The sequence below is a fragment of the Oryzias latipes genome, chromosome 19 (assembly GCF_053564925.1).
Source record: "Oryzias latipes strain Hd-rR chromosome 19, Olatipes_Hd-rR_3.1".
Taxonomy (NCBI): domain Eukaryota; kingdom Metazoa; phylum Chordata; class Actinopteri; order Beloniformes; family Adrianichthyidae; genus Oryzias; species Oryzias latipes.
The window spans coordinates 15,337,869-15,359,168 of record NC_136255.1 but is presented as its reverse complement, the minus strand read 5'-3'; the positions used below and the strand labels follow the sequence as shown (position 1 = coordinate 15,359,168).

The 21,300-nt window shown below is 38.0% G+C and overlaps 1 protein-coding gene across 8 annotated transcripts in view; it reads left to right on the top strand.

Annotated features, from left to right (window-relative positions):
* Positions 1-21,300, top strand: part of ptprea (protein tyrosine phosphatase receptor type Ea) — a 52,305-nt gene that overhangs the window by 14,057 nt on the left and 16,948 nt on the right. For 6 of the 8 annotated variants that reach the window (XM_011488267.3, XM_020712358.3, XM_004080448.4 and 3 more), the window contains exon 2: positions 8,809-9,073. The exons of the other annotated variants lie outside the window; for them this stretch is intronic. The gene's annotated coding sequence lies outside the window, so the exon portion shown is untranslated. The remainder of the gene's footprint in view (positions 1-8,808; positions 9,074-21,300) is intronic. 8 annotated transcript variants of the gene reach the window in all.

Genomic DNA, 21,300 nt, shown 5'->3' with positions numbered 1-21,300 from the left:
ATTTTTCTGAGCTGAACACATGTCAACACTGCCTTCCACATCCTAATCTCTGTAGACGTCAACATCAATATAGCTTTTCTAAACAGAATCACATTAAGCTTTATGACTTGATGAAAAATGATTTATGATGTTTTTCTTCCATTTTTATTTTTTCTTAACATTTATATTTTGTATTTGTAAAGTTGTAGATAAAAAATAGCAAAACATCTGCAGAACATATTGTATACGATTTTGTTTAGCTGTGGGCACAACACTTCAATCCTACATTAATTAGCTAAAACAAATACAATCCAACTGCAGTTTGAATTAAATATTAAACAAAAGAAGACTTACAAGCATGCTAGAAATACAACATTTATGTGAGTTTAGGTCTATTTTTATTTAAAGTTTAAAATAATTGAAATGTACTGTATACGTTTTTAGTGTTTTTCTTGGAAGCATAGCAAAATTATCTCTGAAGAAACTACAAGTGTTAATATTAATGTTGAAATGAATTAAATATTACGGTACTCAAACCCAATGAGAAAGTTGATTATTCTTCATTTATTTGTAGCATATTTTGTAAATTATTCAAGCAAACAGGTATATGCTGCATATTTACTTATTGAAGGGTTCTTCTTTTGTTGTTTTTTTGTGTGCTAATTCTTCTATCCAGTGTCTCTTTAAAGACTCACTCCAGAGAAAATTGTGTTTTAACATGTTCGTGTCGCATTTTTCTGATGATGAAGGACATATATGAAGAAAAATAGGCTTAAAATTGATTTTTTTGAGTATTTATTTTTACAAATTGTTGTGAATGAGCAGCTGATGAAAACATGCTTTTGGAAAAAGAGCTTATTTGTTACATAGAAAACACGCTTTTCGGAACACAAGCTCCCTGCTCTGCTACATTCTGATGCATCCACTTGAAGACGACTAGATCCATGTAGGCCTCAAAGAGAGAGCTCTCAGCTATGTGGAGGAGAAGGAGGGGTGGGGTTGATCTCGCCAATGGTCCCATCCACAACTTAGAGATACATTTCTAATGAACTACTGCCGCTCTGCAGGAATTATGTCCCAGTAAACAACTTACCGTAGTTTCAGGATCATCACTGTCCTAAAGTTCACAGATGTGCAAGACTTGAAAAATAAAATGTTACTTAATCTCACCTGTTGGTGATCATGGAGTCATTTGTATTTGTTTCAGTTGAATTTTTCATCACAATATCGGCACAAAGCCATTAAAAAGCAACGTTATCTCGTATCAGCAGTCTGTGGCATTTGGGGGAGGGAATCAATTGGGTCTCCTCTCGGGTGTGACTTGCCATCCATCAGCATGTACGCTGATGGAGCAGCTCCTGTGGATGATCTGCTGAATGGCCAGTTTCCTGTTGGCCGTTAAAAGATGGAGTAGTGCGGGTTGTCGCTCAGCTTTTGGCATGCTGATTTCCCTCAGGGTCGCTATAAGACTAGCAACAAAACCCAGCTTTTGCATCTGGTATTCCCTGGATGATATCTGTTTTTAATGGAGTCAGATATTTGACAGTAATTCCCTACAACAAAGAAAAATTATTTGTTTTCTCTGATACTAAATTCATTGTAATACACATTTAATCCATTTGCCCTTTGCTGCACCTCCATTACATGTCAGTGGGTCATGCTCCACAGTATTTACACGGCTTCTTCCTGTAAGGCTGCGGGGGCCGCACATTCCCATGTGTGTGTGACTAGACGGCAGTGTTTACTCATGTGCACAGCCATGCTCTTAGATCAGCTGCCATGATGCCTTTGAAGGAAAAGATACAAAGAAGTTTAAGAGCTTTATTTCAGGCGTGGCTGGCTGCTGCTCCTAAAAGCTGTGGACGTTATCCCATAAATCACCCGTATCCTGTTGATTTAGGTCTACAGGGTGCTCTTCCTATGAGCTTTAACTTCCTGTCCCAGACAAAGCTCATATTTGAGCTTTGCTGTAAACGTTTTTAGAGTTATCCTCAAAAGCTACTTGAAAAGTATCTCCAAATATTCATTTATAAATGTGCATTTACAAACAATGAAATATATTGTATAGATGGCAAACAATTCTACGTTTTCCTGCCATCTTTGAATTAAACTGAACAAAACATTACGGTAATTTGAAAGAGACACACCCCTAAAAGTCTCTTAAACTGGTTACAAATCTAAAATGTTTTTCTTTTCTTAAATACAGTGTAAAATAAATCCTAGAAAAATCCAGCTTGATTTCTTTGTTTTTTTGAGTGTAGCCAGGTGTTAAAAATCGACCAAGCAGAATTTAAGCTGAAAATCGAGCTGAAATCAGACGTGGCAGACACAGATAGCCACCTCATGAACAACAGCAGGGGTTCCACGCCAGCTTAGATTTTAGCCTGATAGCTTCTCCACATGTAGCATGTTTAGCTTTTGATACAAATACAAGATGGAGATCTTTTCAGTTTTTCGTTTGTTAATCTTTTTAAGCTCACAATCCTAGTATGAAATTGTAAAGGTTTTTGAGTTTTCTATTAAATCCAAGTAGACTTTTCTGAAATTTTACTTAATCTATTGGAAAGCTTTTTTTTATATTTTCCGTTTGAAATGATTTCAAGATTGCAGTACTCATTCCAATGGGACATATTTTAGTGCAGTGTTCTCTCGATTATTGCAAATTAATTGTAGAATGTAACACCCTTACATTCTACAGTTAATCTGCAAAGTTGGATCATATATGTTTTAAGGCTGTAAAACACCATACTACACGACATGGGGTAGATTGATCGACAAGCTTTATAGCCAATCAAGACACAGAACACAGTGCACTGTAAAATAAAACCCCCCAAAAATTGTGCAAAATTGCACTGAAGAAAATCGGTGAACTAGCGAGACCTCAAAAAGTGATACAGTGAATGAACAACAGCATTCACAACAGTAATTTTAAGATAAAATATTTGTTAGAAGCCATTAGTCCATGAAAGATGGCCAATGATTTTTAAAATGCCTTTCTCTTAAGGTCAAAAGTGAACAGAATTTTTTTGTTGTGGACTTACGTTTTACTTCAACTTCAGCACCTGTGACTTGGACTCATTTGGAAAATAGTCAAAATTAATTGCTGATGCCAAGTTCCCACATTCCCACAGAAATACCACATGTTGAAGTTCCTCTAATGACCACTAGAGGTTAGTTTCAGAAGGAAGAAGTTTCCCATTGTCTTCCATGTTAGAAAAGGGTTAAAAAGTCAGGGTTTTCTTTTGAAATTAGGCATTTACAACCTGGTTCATAAAAAAACCCCAAAAAAGGTTGGTGTGCGTTTATTGCTTTATTTTCTAGTCACAACAATGATGTTTTTGTTTGTCATGGCATGTGGTTCATTCACTCCCTATCAGCTGGTTCTGGTTGAGTTTGTATGTTTATGCGTTGACGAAGTTGCTGTGCTCCACTTTAGTTTTTGTTTTACGGACTGGATCATTCCCTCTTTGGATGGATGTTTATGAGCCTTGCTATGCATATTGGACCTCGATTTGGATGTTGATTCTATCCTTCTGCCCTTTGCATGTCACCAGTCTCCAACTCGGACGTCTACCTCATGTTGCCATGATTCACCTGCACCAAGTATCTCATTAATGGGTGACGTCAGACTTTATCATACCAGTGTACAAATGCATGTCTTGATTGGCTCCAAGCAGATCTACTGTATAAACAGGGACAACAGTGAGCAGGAGTTTAAAGTCTGATGTGTGGTTGATACACATGGATTACAAGTCTAAATGCTTGTTCTCAAATCATGGATAGTAACTGGGTAGTAAATAATCTTCTAATCTACTTTTTTTTAAACACAGTAATGCTTTGATTGTAACAATACTGCCCACATTGCTTTAATACTATTGGCGTATGAAATAAACTCTGAAAAAAGAAAGGTATTTTTTTGTACTCTGTAATAGTCCCACATGCTATTTAATGTTATGGATGCAATGACAAAAAGAGAAACTTTTCAAATTCAAAAACATAAATAATCTTTGTTTTGGTTTTGACTTACTAAGAAAATAAAGTTTGAGATATGATTTATGAATATGAGTTTCAATGTTTCATTTTTTTTCCTCATTTTGTGTTTCTGACTCACATTAATCTCTTTGTCTTTCTATTTTAGTTCTCAGAGTCCTGCTAATTTTATAACCACAGTTCACACAGGAAACCTTCACTTCCTGCTTGTTGATATTGAACCTTTTGTAGAAGAGCTTCATACAAAGTAAAACACACACGTTCCCTGAAGATTTGCAACTGGAATCAGCGTCACGGTTTCAAAGAGTGGCCATGAAGTTGAAGTATTAACTTTTAACACATTCATTTACAACTGCAGTTAAAGGTACATAAAAATGTCTTTATTCCTTATTGTTTTCTAATACTCTACAAAACGGGACCCAATTTTCCAAAGCGGATAAAAAGGTTGATGCTGTTATAGTTTGCAACCAGATGTGTGTTATTATTATTTTTACTGCCTTTTTTATCTTGGCTGTTTTTTTCCTCTTTTTTTTTTAATTGAAATCTTCATTTTCCAGTGTGTTTGCAGGCCGACTAGACATACTGCCTTGGGCAGACATATAGATGCAGAGGTCGACCACAGATTTTTTTCTCTTTGTGTGGGTTCACATACATGCTTATTATTGCCTGCCTTTGTGTTTGCATCTTTACAGTAACACAGGATGCTTTAAAATACTTGTGTCTGGAGATTTGCTTTTCTTCTTGTGTTGTTCAGCACCACAATTCCTCTGTCATGAATATTTACTGCACTGAGTTCATGGAGTTTGGATGTTGTGGGGGAATCCTCCTCTGGGAGCTTATTTTTAATCCAAACTGTGTTCTGTCTGAGCAGCTCCCAGGCGCCTGAGAGGGTGAGCTTTGGGAAAGGATGAGAGAACAGGAAGAGAAGGGAGACACCACAGAGCGAATGAGCATTGGACAGCTAATGTAGGGGCCTAAACAATATCTTTCTTTATTTAGGGCTTCTGATGAAACAAGGATTAAAAAAGTATTAGACTAGAAGTCATGACTGGGTCTTGTGACTTAAAGTCATACTGATCCTCTTTTGTTTATTTTAATCATCTTTTTATATCAATATTATATACAAGACCATAAAAAAAGTAGTTGTTTGTTTTTCTTTCACCAAAAGAATTGCTGATTTAAGTGGAGGAGAGTAAGGAGCTTGTGGCCCTCTGATTTCAGTTTCTACATGTTTCATAATGATTTGAATAAAGACATACTCAGAAACGGCTGCAGGATGGCAAAGTGGTTAGCGCTCTAGCCTCGCAGCAAGAAGGCCCCCGGTTCAAGTCCCGGCTGGGGGACCTAAACCAGAACATCAATGGGGGACCTTTCTGTGTGGAGTTTGCATGTTCTCCCCGTGCATGCGTGGGTTCTTCTCTCCGGGGACTCCGGCTTCCTGCCACCGCCCAAAACCCACTCCATAGGCTAATTGGAAACTCTACATTGTCCGTAGGTGTGAGAGTGAATGGATTTGTAATATGTAGCCCTGCGACAGACTGGCGACCTGTCCAGGGTGTCCCCTGCCTTCGCCCACAAGTGGCCGGGATAGGCTCCGGCAGCCCCGTGACCCCGAAAGGGACAAAACGGAAGAAGATGAAAAAGAAACAACAACTCATTCTAAGGTTAACTTTCTTAATATATGGCCTTCTATATCAGAAAGATGCCTCAAGAACATGATCATTTATAATTTTCTTTCCCCCACTAGCAGTTTATGGCGAGAGTTAATGTTTTTTTTTCTGTTTTACCCCTTTCGAGTCCACCTGTAAACATCATTAATCACTTTTCTCGCCTCTATTTGAAAATATCTGGAGCACTGACAGGGAAAGTAGTGCTGGAGTTGCCCTACTTGTTTTTTCCCATCCAAATCCTGGTTCAAAAAGATTTTTCTCTCCTTTGCTACATATTTTATTAGGCTCTTCCATAGCCTTTAGTTAGTACAATCTGTTACACAATGTTTTTGTCTTAATGGAAAAAAAAAAGGTTTATGTAGTCATATTTAGTTTTTATTACAGAATTCACGAACTATCCTGGATTTTTTTGTTGTTGTTGGGGGTCTGAGCAAGTCTGTTAACGCAATCCTGCTGGAGCTTTAACACACTCTTCAGCTAAAGAAAGATCTCTCCCGTCTCACAGGAATTCTGCTGTAAGATATGTATTTGTGTGCTCTTGTCACAGCCATTACCCTCAGAGCTTATCTTTTTAAATGGATTTGTGTTGGTGTATTCAGATATCTCCGCATGATGGCCTAATCTGATTGACCACAACCCTGCGGAGGTGCAGATGGTGAAAGAGAGACTTGTGTCAACCTGCTTGCATGTATCGAGGTGTCTGTCCAGCTGGTATTTCTCACCACGCTGCGATGTGAGCCAGCCTTTGGTTTGTCTTGGAGAAATAACACTTGCATGAGAGATTTCATTTACCTCTGCTTTTTTTTTTTTTTTAGTTTGCAGCTGTACAGCAGAGCTTACACTTACAGAGGTTCAAATAAAGTTCAAAGAAGATAATCACCTAAGTTCAGTATTATCTTCATAGAGACTTGAAAAATCAATAATTTCGGTTCCTACAAAACATTTTTTAAGTTTAGTTCTTCAATTCAGAATTTCACTTTTTCCTGTTTAAAAATGTAAAAAAAGTTTACTTGTAAGTTTTGTGGGCTTTAACAATATTTCGATATTGTTATTATGTCATGTAATGATAAACAATGAGGGTACTTGCCAATTAAAAGCTGGTGGGACTAAAATGGGCAACTTCTTCCCTTCAAAGTACCCTTTTTTTTAAACTTTATTCAATTTAAAACCTGATAGATTAACATACTTACTGAGTGAAGCCTAATCTTTAACTCTAGAATAAAATTGGTAAAAAAGAGTAAAAGTGTTTACCATAAAAGCTGAGTTTTTCTTTAAAGGAAAGGTTTCTCAGTCAGGTATGGAGTAAAGATTAATCTTTTCCTAAATTTTTTAGGGACCCCAAGCGCAGTTGTAGCTTAAGAAACGTGCAAATCTCCAGAATGGAGTTACAAATTCAGTGTTGGTTAAATTAAAAACTCATTCTTCTGAGTTGTTTGAACCTAAAAGTATTCCAAAAAATCCATGCACATTTTAAAGACTGGTATTTTTGCCACTTGAAGTGAAAAGTTTGTTAATTACTTTGGCAAATATAAACTGATATTTGGGCCATTCATTTCTGCTTTGGAGGTTTTTTCTTTTATATTACAGTTAAGAAAATTTATGGTATTAGATGAAAGCAATTTCTGTTGTTTTATGTTTCAAGTCAGTATAAGTGAGAGCCATGCAAATATGGTGTTTAATACATGCACTGTGGTAACAGACTGTGAGGAGGTGATACATCTTTGAAGCCTCTTTTCACAGCACACGCTGCTGTGATTTCCTTTTGATTTTTGATCAAATGATCAAGTTCATTATTGTTTTTTCAAAAAAACCTTTTAAAATTTAAATAGAAAGCAAAAATAAACAATCATAAAGGTGTGAGCAATGTCTTTTTACCTCTTTGGCATTATGTTTTAGTCTGTTTATATGTGAAGGTTGATTTAAATTTGCAAGCTACAATAAATAGCAAATAGAACAAATCAATGTATTCATTCATGAATTTATATAATAATTTATAATTGTATGAATAATCAATTATTTTATGTATGGCTGTCATTTCCTTTGATTGTTGGTGAGCATCACTGTGTATCTTATTGCATTAGAGAAAGGTTCTTCTATTATTCAATAGTTTGCTTGATTTACCTCCCCTTCTTACTGAGTGTCAGACTATTATTATGTCAGACCTCATAATTTATTTATGAACTTTTGAGATTACTGTATATCTGATTTCAAGTACTCCCACACAGTTCTTTCCAGGAAACAAGCCATAAATCTGAACTTGTATGAGGATGAACAATGTGAGCCTCAATGTGTTGATTCCACCTAACCCTGCAAGGATTTGGATGCTCTGGTGGTCTGATTCAAGCACGTCATTGAGCAGGAGAGCATGGAACTCCATACTTCTGAGTTCTTTAAGGCAGGAAAAGTATCTATTAGTAAAAGCAAAACAAAGCAAACTGTTGAGACAGAAAACCCATTCCTTTCCACTGCACCTTCTTTTAGCTGGCCACAAGCAAACTGGTCACCATAGCAACCAGCCTGCATGCTTCTCATTGAAGTAAAATTATTGCATCTTAAACTATACGTCTAATGGCCTTTACTACAAGCATCTTTACTTTAACAAAGAGCCTTGTCGTTGCCTTCAAACCTGTTTCCAGCAGAAACATTGTTCTCAGATTTATTGGCTGCTTGTCTTTCCCAGGTACATTAATTGTTGTTCTTGTCTCTATTTAATCAGAGTATATCTTCCTCCCTCATGGGTGAAGACAGTGGAGGGAGTTGTATATTAAGAAGCTTGGGTAGTCTCTACATCCAGTTCTGCTTCATGAATGTGAACATTTGATTTTGGTGGAAAACAAGTCTCTCTAGCAATGTGATAATATTTATTCAAGAGAACCTTGAATTTCTCCACAAATGAGGTTGTTTTCTTCAACAAAATGTCTGAGCTCTCCATAGAATTTTCTTCTAATAGTTTTAAATGAATAAGTGGCTCTCAGACAGCTGTCTCTTCTTATGAGGAAGCATTTATTTTCTCTCAGCTATGTGCTCCTCTGCTTTTGACTAAATGTTCCTTTTCTAGACAGGAAGTACATGACACCTTGCCCCATCCTCTAGCTTCTCATCACCCGCCTTACCATGGTGTGTTGTTAATTATCCGACATGTGTTCTGTCTCTCTCACTGTCTCTCAAGCTGAAGGAGTTGGAGCAGCCCTTTAAGGCATCCACTGCTGCACTTTAAGAATTCCAGCTGGTTGCTACTTGATTAACTGCTCACTGGAAAGTGCAGAGCTCCACGCCTGGATCCCAGGATCGTCTCTCCTCCCAGAGCTGTCACAGTTACTACAGCTCTATCAATGAAGACAGCAAGAATGTGACTATGCTGGACTTGATCAGAACCGTGCGGCCTGCTGTTATGGATTCAAAAAAAAGGACACATTGAATCATCTCTCAGTTGGGTAAGAAGACATTTGATTTTGGCCATGGTTGCATCTGGAACTGGAAATGTTTTAGGTATTCAAGTTTTAGTCTTTCCAATGGTAGACTTTTTTTAAATTTTTTTACAGTTTATGTGCTTTACAATCACAAAGAGACCTCTTTAGATTCATGATTAATCTGGTAATGTCATCTGGGGTGCTAACAAATACAAATTAAATGGGAAGTGGTTGATGATGTGAAACAGCAGGGAGAAAAAAAGGCTTTTTCAGCAGAACTATAGTAGGTACTGTGTTTACATTTTGTTTATTTAATTAAACAAGTGAATATTTTTTTTAGATTTTGCATCTTAAGAGCGTTGTACAAAAACATGCTTAGGATAGCGATGCAGTTGTTTGGAATAGCTATCAAAGTTTGAACTTCTGCTGCTCTGCAGAAACTGTCCTAGAAAACAACACAGGTTTTTGGGTTTTAGCTAAAAACGGAATAATTATAATTAAAAGACCACTGGGAACACTTTTAAAATAACTCAACAGATGATCAGAGCGGGTCTTTAAGTAGGCTTAGCCCAGAACTCAGTAAATGCATTTCAGTCCTCGTAAGCCATTTGTTTGTCTAAATGTATTCCTTTTGCTGTCTGTCTGCACTGTTTCATTTAGTCATGCTTCAAACAGACCAACTGAAATTGTTCTCTGTTCAGGGCGTTGAGCTCCAGGTACATTTGCAGGTTTGACTGATATTAATCTTAATTTGCTTCATATGAGCTATACTTTCTGCTGCTTTGCACTGCAGGCAGGCTATAACAGAGAAACGTGCACTGCTTTAGGCACCATGGGAGAGGGAAAGAAAGCTCAGGAATAGATCATTGTTAGCTTCAGTCATAGCTCAGCTGTATTGTGGATATCCGGTTCTTTTTATTATAAAATGCAGTATTTATCCCAGGGGGGAAGTAACCAAAATCCCTTTTTTTTACTACTTTACCTCTCCTTAAGGTTACTTTTTGCAACAAACAGACAGTATATATTCTTCTGGTGTCCTCCTCTTCTTGAACTCCCATCTGTTCATTTCCTTAATCATCCTCGGCTCTCGTCATAGTCTCTCCTCCCTGCTATGCTGTTTATTAAAAGGATGCTGTAACTTTGCAGGCCAGGCTCTATTTGAGTTAATGGTTGTTTTACAACAGCTGCCGGGCTATTATGCATACAAATCGGCAGATCTTTTCAGGATTTGATTGTTTAGTTTTTTTTATTTATCTGCTGGACTATAGGAATTTTTTATTTGTATTTTTGTAAATGATTTTTTCTCATTTGAACAAAGAATCAAGATGATGTCATAAAACAAACATTTGGGCCATAAATGTAAGGCATAAAGATCCACTTTGACTTTACTTGGTGGGGAATTTTTCTACAGCCACTACAAATTTTAAGGAAGGAAATCCGGTGGTTTTAACTTATTCTTGTAACTCAGTTAATCATTAGGCTTATTTTAGTCATTCCCAAGCCGTTTAGTGATGAAAGCATGTGACAATGAGGTAAGCATCCAGGAAATGTTTGCAGGCAAACATAGTTTGAATTGAGAGAAACTTGTAAAGCAGAGTGGAATATCTTTACGTGTTAAATCTGTGGTTTAGATTTTGTCATGCGCCCGTTAGTTTGTCTGTCTACATGTCTTTAGTGTGTTTGTGAGGGTTGTGTGGCCGTCTTGGAGCAGTGAAGGAAAGCTAGCTGCTTGGCTGCCGGCGCAGGAAAGGAAAGGGCCTCTATCAAACGGCAGATGGAGGACAGCGTGTGCTTACATTGCAGAAACACACAAATACAGGCGTGCACGGCCTATGTATTCGCTGGAGGACAGTCGCTTTTTTGGGGAGTGTGACCTAATAAATGTTAGCCATGAAAAATAGTTGATTTTATCATAAATTTTAAGAATAATTGAGGCCACATTAGCATTTGTCTTTAAATAATACTAAATATGACGAATTGTTTCTATTAGTAAATTTGTTAATGAAAACTTTATAATTCATTCATTGTTTTTTTTGCATGCCAAAACATGGGGCCGGGATAGGCTCCGGCAACCCCGTGACCCCAAAAGGGAATAAAACGGTAAAGAAGATGAATGAATGAAAAAATGAATGAATTTTCAATTATCCCTTTATATTTTGTTAGTTGTGAACTTCTTGTAATCTTTTTTTGATTAAGTCAGCCAGATGTGGTTTTCCGGCTCCAGCCACAAACCTGCTTCCATGCCCAGGTCAAAAGCTGTTAACAACAGAAAGGTCTTCTCCAGATTGTCCATTTGCCTCATGCAATGTCTGTGCAGCTGTCTGATAGCTGGATGTTGCACTTCCTTTTTAAACAGAGAAACAAGCTCTCTGGTTTGGCCATTAGCTCTGTGGTGTGTGGGTCTGTGGATTTTCCTCATTTGTGTAACAAGCATGCTTAGAATGGAGGACAATGAAGCTTACTATGGTGTCCAAAACCCCACTGAATGACTCATGTTCTTGCAGACCAACAACAATGTTAAACACCATAGTGTTGTCGGTAGAGTGTTCTGCATGGGTTGTGATCCTGAGAAAGAGGTTTTAAAAATATATATGTTGAGACTTGTGGCCCATGTTTATTTCGGCCTCCTACATTTTTCTCAGGTGCCTCTCAAATCGGCTGTCTGTGAAAATGAACCAGGCTATAAAAGACGTTTTGTTTTTCTAATTTTTTTTTTATCCCGCTAGGAGTGAGATAAAGCAGAATAAAAGGGAGCCGGCATTTGAGAAGATAAATAACCTCCTCTGTAAAAAGGCTGTTTTTTGCCATGGCAACTGGAGCAGTGTAGAAGTAAGGTTCCCCTGCAGACAGTCTGGGGACAAGTCATGATTCAGAAGACACTTTATCAGACTCCTTTCAAAGAGGAAGGTTTACTGGTTTGAGTCTGCAGAGGAGACATGCTTGCAGGGCAGTGGAGGCTGGCTCCTCATCAGCACACCAAGGGCTTTTGTCCCCTCCAGTCCCTCATTTCTTTTCCTCCTACTCTTCTCTTTCTCCCTCTTTCTGAACCAAGCGGCTTTTTGTTCTCCCGCAGGGGTGAGATCGCTTGTTTCTCCACTGCTGCCCACCCCTACCTTCCACCTCGTAATAAAAGGAGTTTTTTGGGGTTAGATCCTGTTTCCCACTTTGCAGATCCCAATGTATGTTTTCTCTGTTAGCTCCCTTAAATTCCAACTCAAACAAGCACAATAGAAAACATTGTTACTTAAATGTTTACAGGGAGTGGCACTGCAATTAAGCAATATGATGGGATTCTCAGTTGCATGGTATGTCTGTCCTTGTGAAACATAATATATGATTCTACAGGAATGGGTTTAATGCCCTCTAACCTCACACTTGTAAGGTGTATTTACGTCTGTTACCAACATTGTAAATTCATTCCATTCTGATGCATTCAGAATTCAGCTGCCTGACTAATAACGGGGACCAGACGGCGTGATCACATCACACCAATACTGCGCTCTCTGCACTGGCTGCCTGTTTCTTTTAGAATTGATTTCAAAATCTTATTCTTGTTTTTTAAATGTTTACATGGTCTGGCACCTCCTTATCTTTCTGAGCTCCTGCAGAGCCATCGTCCTCGTAGAGCTCTGCGATCTGTAGACCAGATGCTCTCAGTGGTTCCAAGGACTCGACTTGTGACCAAAGGGGACAGAGCGTTTTCAGTGGCCGCTCCTAAACTCTGGAATCGTCTTCCCCTGTCAGTGATGTCTGCCAGATCCTCACCAGAGAGAATGATAATTAGGCAGGTTTTTTTAGTGTTTTCCTTTATTGATGATTTTATTGTTATCGTTTTACTGTGCTTCTTTGAATTTTACCTATGGTTTTAGTGTATTTATACTTGTGCAGCACTTTGGATGTCTGGCAGATGTTAAAGCGCCATATAAATAAAGATTGACTGATTGATTTACTTGTAGACGACTACATCCATGTTTGTTTTCCTCGTCCGAACTGGCATCTGGCTCAAAACTGTACAGCTGGATAGCTCCAACATTGCTCACCTTTTTTGTAGCACCGGTAATGTTATGTTGGGGGTGTGCTAGTGGGAGAAAGTGTAAACAGTTGAATGATTAGAAAGGGGAGGGTCAATGGTCCTGCCCACAACTCAATGGTGGATTCAACTCAAGTGAATTTCTATAAACTACTGCCGCTCTGCAGAAACTATGTTCTAGAAGTTTTTTGATTTTTGGTAAAAATGACAAAATCATTTAATCAATTAAAAGACAACTAGGAAGGCTTTTACAATAGATCAAAGGATGATTGCAGTGGGATTTTATCAAAGTAAAAGAGTAAGACCACTCTTCTAAATGTAGACTTGTCTGAGTTAAGGAATGTGATGAACGCTAACAACACAAATATGGAAATAAGCCCACACCTGTAAAAAGGTTCAGAGGTAGTCTCCTTTAAATCAGTTTTTGCCAGAAGAAGCAATAGTTTAATATGTTTATTTAGGGAGGCCTGCTGTCACTGAAAGTTCCCTCAAAATTCCCTGAGAATGAGGCACAAAAACAGGAGGTTCACAAATCAAGCAGTACATCGTGCCCTACAGGAAACATCTGGGATCTCCCCTTCAGCAGTCCCCGGTGGACAGAAGATCACCAGTTTGTCAGAGTGACTCAGTCCTGATGTTTAGTGACTTGCTTTTGAAATCTGAACATTTCATAAGTGCTTGAAATCACAAGGATGAGCAAGCACACTTGTGAAAATGATGCATTTTCCTCAAAAAAGTTGGTATTTGGGAACTATTGTATGTTAAAGTGAAGATCTAATAAGTTGTCTCACTTTAAGTGTGTCAAATTTGTTCCCTGCATTTGACCCATCATTTGATGGACTGAAATCATCAATAATGAAAACATATTACCACAAAGACTACATTTCAAAAATAGTCTGTATTCAAACCATTATTCTTTGACTTTGTGGTGCAGTGGTAAATTCTGATTGGAAGGTCGCAGATTCACAGGTTGCCTGGCCATGTGTTAAAGTGTCCTTGGGCAAAACCCTGACCCCCATATTGCTCCTGCTGTGTGAATGTGTGTGTTCATGAGTAAAAGGGACTGTGGCTGAAAGTGCTTTGGGTCTTTATTTAAGGTAGAAAAGTGCTATATAAGTACACGCCATTTACCATTTAACATCTTGATCAGGTCTTTTATTTTGTTGAATCACCCATCAGATTAATTAGACAGTGAGTGGACAGAAGGATTTGTAAACAACTAAAGTGCCTTATAATCTTTTGTACAATAAAACAAACAAGACAACATCTCAGCTAAGTTGAGCACCTTCTTTCTGTTTGTTCCCATAATGGATGATTATATGGCCAGAATGCCAGGAGTTTTTGACATTTGAATTCAAGTGGAACAATTTAAACAACCCCAAATGATTAGCACAGTATATAGACAGATGTGCCCTTATTGTCACTGTCCACATGGACAATAAAACTGAAGTCATCGTCATTTACAGTGCTAAGACAAGATCTAGCAAGTAAAATATAAAAAATATCAATATGCACAATAGATACAAAGTGTACAATGGAAGTGTGCAAAAATGCAAAATATGAAATGGGCAAATATAAAAATGTCCATAATTGTGTGCAGTGGTATGTACAGATATAAACATGTCAGATTTGCAAAACAGCATGGAGGTAGGAAAGAGTTGACAGTTTTCATGGGACAAATGCTTAAATAGCAGATATACATATATAAACATTTACATTGAAATGTGCTGTGGCAGATTTTATCTGTGCATTTTGGAGTTTAGCATGGTTATTGCCTTGGGAAAGAAGCTATTTTGAGGAACCTCTATGTTACCATTTCTTTCTGTTGTCATTTTCTTCTGCCTCTCACAATTGCTTTTCTCTTAATCTTTTTTCTCTTCTGCCATCTATTTATAGTAACTTTAAGATAATGTTGGAGTGCCGAGCCATAATGAGATGTGAGCCAATGCACACCCTGTCATTTTGAGTCCAGCTGCCAAAAACTGCTCCTGCTATCTCTCGAGTCTGACCTGTAATTGTCCCACCTTTGAATTTTTAAGGAAGATAAATGGAGGTGATTCCCAGCGGTCAAAAGAAGGGAGAAAGATGGATGTTGTGACACCCTCACACACATACGCAAAGCACGTGTGGAAGAGCCTGATGGCTTTTCATCAACCTTCTATAACAGGGGTATCCAAAGTTTCTGCAAAGAAGGCCAGATTGGATTAGATGAAATGATAAGAGGCTCAACCATTTGGTATGAAATTCTTTGTATTATTTTAATAACATTAATTGTAAATTAATTATTGAACATTTTACTGCAATGGCATAATTTTCATTTCAATACATAGGAAGCAAATAGATCTAAATACATCATTACCTAAATGACTTTTCTGCACCATTCATTCCCAGTTAGTGTTTTAGTGGATGTCTGGTAGTTCCTCTTGATCTAGAACTCCTTCAAAATAGTCTCTTGGGATATTAGGCACACACAGTTGTTTCATACTTCACAGAAAAAATATGCCAACTACCACTTGTCCTGGAAGCGGCGGCCCGTACTGTCAACTTTTCTTTTTTATCTGCTGTTAACATTTCAGTAATAAGCTAGAAAGTGTCACAGACATGACAATATTGCCACAGGCTTACAATGACTTAAAATGCAATTTAGCCAACAACAAAAAATAAATCGTATATACAGTTTTTAGAAGTTTTTAGAAGTGACTGTAAATGTCTGTAAATTGAAAAATGTACTATAAAAAAAAAAAAAAGAAGTTTTTAGAACATGCCAGCGACCGCATATTATTGAGTTTATGAAAGGAGCAAGTGGACCGGTGAAAAATTGAACATGGGCCACATTTGGCCCATGGGCTGGACTTTCGTCATGCCTGTTCTAAAAGATGGTACTTTTATGTTTCAGGGAAAGTAACTTAGAACAGCAATTGTTTTCAGATTTATCTATCTGTGTCTCAGGATGAGAAAAAAACTTTTTTCTTTTAATTAATAATGGTATTTTTAGCATTCTGAAGATACAATGAGCCCACACACATGCAGCATTTCTTGATGGTGGCAGCTGTGGTTTTCATGCAGTGCAACTAAATGAAAGCTGGTTAAACTGACTAAATGTTTTCAAAGGATTATGACTTATCACTTGTGATCTTGTCATGTGTATTTTTAAAAACAGCAGATAAAAGCTCTTACTAGGGCCAAAAAATTAAATCTCAAATTTTTTCATTCCAAATCTTTTTTTTTAAATTTAATCAATTTTCTTCTCCCTGCTTTTACTTTCTTTAACAAAAAATGCAGATGATGGAATATATTTAACAAAAATTATTTTATCTCATTAACATCTCATTTGGAAATTAGCTCTAACACAAAGCTAAACTAAATACAAACTGTAAAATGTTTGCAAAACAATGCAGCAGATGTTTTGTGAGCTACCACTAGCTTCAGCATCTCATAAAGAGAAAATAAAACGCACTCAGCAGAGCATGTTTGGTAGCAACAGCCTTGAAACGGTTTTGCAGCGTGTGGTTTGATGCTCTAAGTTTAAAGTCACAACCCCAGTGACCAAAATCTAATTTTTGCCTCCCTGGCCAATTTGGCTGGTAGATTAAAAAATCTACCTATCAAATTATTCTATTATTTAGCAAAGAAAAATGACAGGTTTTATTTAAAAATATGAAATTATGGTAAATGCAATCAGAGAGGGAGTCACAACATAATGAAGGAACTCCTGTATTTCTAATCAATCTTTGCTCTCTGCTCTTAGTGTTTTCATGCGGTCTATGAAATGTTTATTTTCAATCACAAATGAGTTGTTTCTGTTTTCCTGCTGACCAACGCCCCCATGAGAAGAGGGGTTCCAGCCACCTGTAGTCTGAATCAACTGTAAAGTCAAATTCAAACCTGCTGAGAAAACAAGGGCAGATTACTAAAAGAGGAGCAGATTGACAGAAAAATCAAAATTTTTCCCATAATATTGCCTCCAGTTTATACATTTTAGCATGAAAACATAACAAAAAACAGTTTGGGATTCTTGCCATTGACAGTAAAGATGCAGAAATCTCACAAGGGCTTTTTTTCAGCTCAATGTCTGTGTATGTACAATATGACTACGTCTGAATTCCTTCACTACTCACTAAATAGCACACTATATAGTGCATTATATAGTGCATTATCCATTTTGTAGAGCTGTCCAAATCTACAATTCCGAAACAGAGCGCCCGAGAAATTTCCTAGAAGTCTCTGAAAAATAAAATCGATTTAAATTTATTTTTCTTATAAACAATCAACGTCTTCATCTTCAGAAGACAGTTGATTCATAAATAGTCGTCCCAAAACGCTTTTATCAGTTAGATTCTCACTTTGTGAAATTGTTGACATCATATTGGCCCTTAAAAAAAAGTAGTAGTAGGCATGGTGACTGAATTGTTTTTAAAATCCAGGGTACTACATAGTCCCCCTTTATATACCGTAGTTTTTTAGTAGTTGGGGATTAGTATGGGAATTCTGACAGCTTATTAGTAGTTTGTCTAAGTGTTGTTACTGTAGTGTGACGTCATCATCACTAGTGGCCCCATATCTATAACACATATTGTACACACTGGCTCTGTAATGTTACAAAAGCCTTTCTAATAAAGTCTCATACAAAGTGCCTCTTAATAGATTTATAAAACACAGTTTTATAAAAAAAATGTATGCAGTAATTTGATTGCATTTAACTGCCTCGTCTGGGGGCTTTTCTCGCAGCGCGTGCCTCAGCCTCGTGGAAGTAGCTTCTCTTTGCTTGCTGCTGTTTTCACATCCGCGCTTTGCGAGAGACCAGTGGACTCACTGTACTCCGAACAACGGAAGCGCAAGAGAGCACAGCGCCGGGAAGATAAAATCTCGATTTTCCCCAAAATAAATAGTTTAAAACAACAAAGTCGAATCAATCGATTAATCACCAAGCCATAGCTCCTTCTCTCCATGGTTTTTCGTGGGTTTTTATTTCTCAGTGAAGAACTGACCGTGGTATGGAGCTTTGACCAACTGAGCATTTTCTTCAATATTTCACTCAGAAAATGCCTCCTCTGGTTGACTCATAACTGCTATCAAGACCAGCAGCAAGTACACGTTTTGTTTTGTCAGGCAGCGAGCTCAGATCTCCATGGGAGATGCTATATTTGTTCACACAGAGGTGGAGGGCTGACACTGTGGAGAGGTATCAGCAGGTCCCCAAGGTCATTACCATTGCCACAGCGTCTGGGTGCACTGGGAAGGAGGCAAGAATTGATTAATGACAATGCTGTGAGCACAGAGGGCGAGGAAACAGCACATGAGAGGGAGCGCTGTGCTGCAGCTGCTTTTCTGTGTTGGTCTTGGTGTGAAATACTGCAGAGTCTGACCCGATTATTCTGGTCATGATAACCTAGCTTTGATCATTGATATTCAAGCTACTGCTCTAGATAGAGCTGTCTTTTTCAAGTAATCCCATGAACTTGATGGATATTTTAGCACAATTAAATTTATAACATTTGGAGGTACATGTTTCATTCGAATTATGGCTTGTTCCTTTTTATGATGTCAACACCTCTCTACATTTGAACTTCTTGTGAAAAGACGGGAATATTGCGTCTAGCAGTAAATATTGACGTATTCGTTTGCTTTAGAGAATTATTATTCAAAAATGGCGCATGCTGATTTATATTGGATATTATCTTAGTTTTGTTGATTCAAATGTAGGTTTAGTGGAGAGGTCATAGGTTTAAAGTTCAGAAATCTTTTCTGATTAGCAATTTTCTTTAACTAGGAAAAAATTAAATATATACAAATATTTTCTGAAATGATCATAGTTTTCATCAGAGGGAAACCAATTATCCAACAACAAAATCTCGTCTGAGCTGCTATCAATCCAAAGTTATGTCTAGATGCTCTTTTTCCTCACAGGATGAGCTGACTGACATAAAAGGTGAGGTGGGGATGGGATTGAGAGAACAGGTTTTAGTTTTAAGTTGGAAAACTTTCCTAAGCTTTGCAGTGTCAATTTAAGGGAAATTCTCTAGTGTCTTTTCACAAACCAAAGGGAATGCCACAGAATGAACCGTTCGTGGTCGGTGGGTGATATAAAATCTAATGTTATTTATCTTGTCAGTGAAGTGGGCTGCGAACTCTTCACATTTTGAACTGCTGAGAACAGAACATGGGCTGGAAGAGATTGGATTGATTAGTCAGTCAATGTTGGAAAAAAGAAAATTTGGTTTAGAGTAATTGTCTGCTATTAATTTTGAATAGTATTACTGTTTTGCATGTTTAATAAAGTTGTTGTATTGTGGTAGTTTTTCTTTGACGATTTTGTAATGAATTGTTAGTTTTGTTTTGCGCCAGTTTCGTTTTGCACTCCTGGAGATTCTCTTAAGTCTCTTGGTTTCTTCTGTTCTCCAAGGAGGAGGTGCTTTGGTTTTAAGTGTTTTTATTTTTAAAGGAGCAACTTTGTACAAAATCGATATAAGGTTCTTATTGAAATTTTGGACAGATAAATCAACAGATGAACTTAGAGTTTTTGTTTGGTTGGGTTCCAGATGTGAGATGAAGTTTGCGACCATGTCAGGGTGTAGACACCCTCTAACTTTCTGACAAAACCTTTAACAGTTAAAAACTCACGCGAGTGATCTGAGATGACATGAATACTGGATCGGTTTGATATGATGGATGTATGGGACACATGGTTGGTGTTATTTAAGGTTTGGAAGACAACCTATGTAGGGGGCCTAAGGGAGGGACAGAGATTTAGTGTGGTTAAAATTGCCAATCAAACCAATCTTTGAGGTGGACAGCAGCTAGGTGTGGAGGAAGAGGATCCTGCTGAAACATGTAGATCCTCGAGTAAGTGTGGCAATAGGTCCAGACATAAAAACTATTTTTCCAGTGTCAGATTAACGAATGAAAGGTTCCCTTAATTCTGTTTTTGTGACTTCGGATTGTTGACGTTTTGTGTCATTGGTTCCAAAGTGAACTACAATCCAAATGATGCTGGTTGGGAGGGAGGGCAGAACATCAGGGAGCTTTTGAAGAAGATCCTTCACCTTAGCCCCAGGGAAGCAACTGGTAATGGCGTTGATGTACCTATTATTTCTGGTTCTGGAGTCGTGAACAATCAGGGTGGTTGGGCGGAATAGTGGAGTTCCAGGCTGAACCAGTGGCGGCTGGTCCTGGAGGCCGAAAGACCGGCTGGCCACTGCATCCTGGAGGAGCTTAATCCTCCAGTGGGTAGGGACGGTGTCACCACGTACCATCTGGGATGTTTTAGTGGATCGTTCCCTCATCCTGGACCTGGAAGAGGAGGATGGAGCCGCAGCATCAGCTGTCTTTGGACCCCAAATGTCACTGCTCTCTGCACCAGTGGGGGGGCCAAACATCAAAACCGACATGGTGGAAGATGGATCATGCTGCACCACGCCAAGCCCCCCAGGAGTAGAGATGGCTGCCATGTCATCCGCTAGAACAGCAAACTGGTTGTACAGTGCAAGCTGGGGAGGCAATGTCTGCCTCATCTGTCCTCATCAGTCCAGGATGGATGGTTCTTTAGTGTGGAGCAGGAAAAAGGCAGAGCACATTCTGAAGAGTCCATGGGAAGAGTGTCCTGGGCAGCTGACAGCTCAATGATCACTCTCGATTGTTTGGAAGCTACTCTGAAAGCGCTTTCTAGGAGTGTTTCCTTTTGTTTTATCTCTGCTGTTAATTTATGTATTTTTTCCTTTAGCTCTGCAATAGTTTGGTTTGTTTGGTCACAGTATTAATGTGGGGATGAGCTGTACTCAAAATCAGGATTTGTAACTGGACTAAAGTGGAATTGCACTGCTGCATTACTTTTAAAAGTCTTTTAATATATATTTTTGATATTTAATGGAAAAATATATCACATGGTTACAGAAAATAATTTAGTACGTTCAAATAACCTATATCCTAAAATTTCATCTTAAAAAGAACAATTATTTAGAGCGGCCAATATCACTTGCTGAAGTGACCTACAGCTTCTTTAAAGGAGTTTTTTCTTTCTTTTTTAAACTTTAACTCATGTGGATTTATCGCTCTAACAAAAAGAAAAAGTTGTGTACACATACTGAAGGTCACAGTAAGTGTTGAGTCTGACATAACTGTTAATAAAATCAAGCACTAACCTTTTGCCACCAGCAGCTGCACCCTGTTAACTTTAGCTTGAGACATTGGCGACCTTGACTTGTGCATTTCTCCCAGGTTTAAC